Raw genomic sequence first — 3034 nt, forward strand, 5'->3', positions numbered from 1 at the left:
GGATCCTAGGCAGCTACTGTTGCGGTATCTTGGGGAGGAGTGCCCAGAGTCATTGCCCTGGGGATGTAGGCTAGGGCTGAACCTTGTTAACAAATATAGTGCCTTGGCGTCGTCTATGATCTTGCATAGTGTGATTTTTTCGAACATTGCGGTGGCAACCTGAGTTAGGTTAAGCCATTTTTTTTTGATAAACTGGTCATTTGTAAGGTGTTTGGCCTGGTTTTTTCTTATAAATGGGGACATTCCTGGTTCTTTATGAAATACATGAACCATCCTGCACTTTTGAGTAATAATAAATACTATTGTGAGTAAGCTGCAAGTTGTGTTTGTAGACCTTGCCATGACATTGGTTAAACCTTATTAGAGGTTGATTATGTGGAAACATTTAAGGGGCTCCGGTACAGTGTAAGTGAAAATACGCTGAATTTGCCATGTTCTTATGCCTTGATTGCTACTACTTTTCTTTTCATTACTAATAGTAGAGCATTTTAATCTTGTGACTGTTGAGCATTCAGACTTGTAATAAGTACTTGCATGTAGGTTCTTCTATCCCTCTCAGACATGAAGCAGGAAGATTTGCTAGCTTTTGATGATTGTTTGAGCAAAACTACTAGCCCAAAAGAGCAGAAGCAACATATGCGAAGCTTACTTCTGCTAGCTACAGGGAACAAGTTAAAAGCTCTCGCTTCTCAAAAGACCACCAATATTATCACCAATGTTACAAGTGAGCAAACTAAATCACATGATTTTCATTTTTATTGCATAATATTTGATGAGTCAATTATTTTATCAGTACATAGTGAAAAAACAGCACCTTTTCTTTTTTCCATTTGTAGTTTTTTAGTCTGTTGTTATTGAGAGTTGGTTTAATGGAACTCTTTTCTGTCTCTAGTGATATTTCTGTGACTAGCATTTTTCATTCTTCCATCTACACTAAGCATTTTCTTTCGCTTACTAGATTTGCTTGTGATGCTATGTTGTGTTGTGAAATAAATCTAGAGCGGATTTTGGAAGTTTACTCTGCCATGCACTGACAAACATTGCTTTATTTCACATCCAGCTCGAAATCGGAGCACTGTAGCACACCATGGACCCAGTGCTGAAGAAGTCGATCACATCGGATTAGCTGGACTATCATAGGAATGACCTGCTGAAGTTGCGGTTGTGTACAAAATGGTGAAAAGATGGTTTTAAACTTGGTATTGTGGTAAATAATTGTCAAAAACCAGATTCTTGCAGCATTTTTTTTCTTGAATATGCAAGCATGGGTATCATATATTAAAAGAGAGGGTGAAGAACCCATCCACATCGAAATGTTACATATAACAGTTAGGGCTGGGCATTCGGTTCCCCCGAACCATTGGTTCAGTGCTTCGGGTAATTGAGAAATTTGGTTTACTGAAATTGCAGACTGATTGGTTTCCTCCAAAAGCAACAACCCAGACTTCAGTCCATCGGAACTTTGGTTCGGTCCTTGGTTAAGACCGAGCAGAACTAATCTGCAAGAAAGCAATGACAAATTTGATGGGGAGGGCACTTCCCTTTGCCCTCTCTAGTTGCATCATCACCTCAAAAGGATTCTTCTCCAGCAATTCTTCATTAATATTCTTGATGAGAACCTGAAACATAAAACTCAGAGAGAAAGAAATGTAATATGAAATTTCAAACAGGTATAATTCAGGGAGACACTCCCCCCTGATTCTTGCAAGTCTTGAAGTCGTCGCATACCAATTCCATAAATATATTTCTAGAACGTAGAATTTGGTAAATAAATCAGCAAGATTTTTGCATGATTTAATTTGGAAGATGTTTATTTCCCCCTTTTTTTGAAGATCATGGGGGAAATACCACTTAGGAGAAATATGCTTAGTGATATTACACTTGATGTTTGCATCTGTGCAATACAAGCTGCATTATCTTCGTAGATAATGGTAGGTGATTCTAGAGAACCAATTCCACATGACTGTTGTATGTGGTTTATCATTCTGCGAAGCCACACACATTCCCGTGATGCCTCAAATAATGAAATTATTTTAGAATGATCGGTAGATGTTGCCACCAGAGTCGAGTCTGTTTAGAAGACTTCCATGATATGGCAGTTCCATTATGTAGGAACATAAAGTCGGATTGTGATCTGGTATTATGGGGGTCAGATAAATAGCCAGCATTAGCGTATCCAATCATATTAGAGTCCTGATTTCATCAATCATATTAGAGTTTTGATTTCTCTGAAACTGGAAAATAGGCCAAGATCCTTTGTGATCGAAAGATATTCTTCATTTCAGACCAATGACGTTTGGTGGGAGCTGTGCTATGTCTAGCAATTAGATTCATAGCAAATACGAGTTCAGGTCTCGTGCAATTTGCAAACGGTACTGAGATATGGAACCTCGGGTCCCAATATTTCTTCTCTGTCATCCCTCTGCCTGAACGGATTTTTCTCTACGTAGAGAGTGAACCATCATGGGAGTTTTAGATGGGTAGGATTTGTCCATATTGAATTTCTCCAATATTTTCTGGATATAAGCAGCCTAGGCCCCGTTCGGATAGTCTCCTGCTCCCAGCTTCTTCAGCTCAGCCCGTGGAGCCGTCCGAACGCGACAGCTCCAAGGATCCAGCTTCCTGGAGCGAACTACCATCGCAGTGTAAAAATGAGAAGCTGATCAAACCAGGCTTCAAAAATCAAAGGAGGCGGAGTTGGTTGTAATTACCTGATATGCCACCGCCAAGTGACCTGGGGGTTGCGTACCGGTTCGTGGGATATGTTTCTTTCTCTCGATACGTTCGCTCTACCATAGAAGAAACAACCTAAATGGGCTTCCTGCTTGCTACCTGGGCTGCCAGCCCATGCAGATGGGAGCTGGAGCAGCCGCTGTTGCCGAACGCAGCGTTGGCTCCTCGAAGAAGCTGGCCAGCGCTGGCTTCCAGAGAAGCTGGCCACTTTGAGAAGTCAGCTGACTTCCGAACGGGCCCTTAGTGTACCATGATTCCCGAGGGAAGGTGCTCAGTTGAATACGTAAGCAAAATTTGATTT

The 3034-nt window shown here is 41.1% G+C and overlaps 1 pseudogene; it reads left to right on the forward strand.

Moving 5' to 3' along the window:
• Positions 1 to 1306, forward strand: part of LOC119276030 — a 22348-nt pseudogene extending 21042 nt beyond the window's left edge.
• Positions 1307 to 3034: the final 1728 nt, after the last annotated feature.

This window comes from Triticum dicoccoides, chromosome 3B (genome assembly GCF_002162155.2).
Source record: "Triticum dicoccoides isolate Atlit2015 ecotype Zavitan chromosome 3B, WEW_v2.0, whole genome shotgun sequence".
NCBI lineage: Eukaryota > Viridiplantae > Streptophyta > Magnoliopsida > Poales > Poaceae > Triticum > Triticum dicoccoides.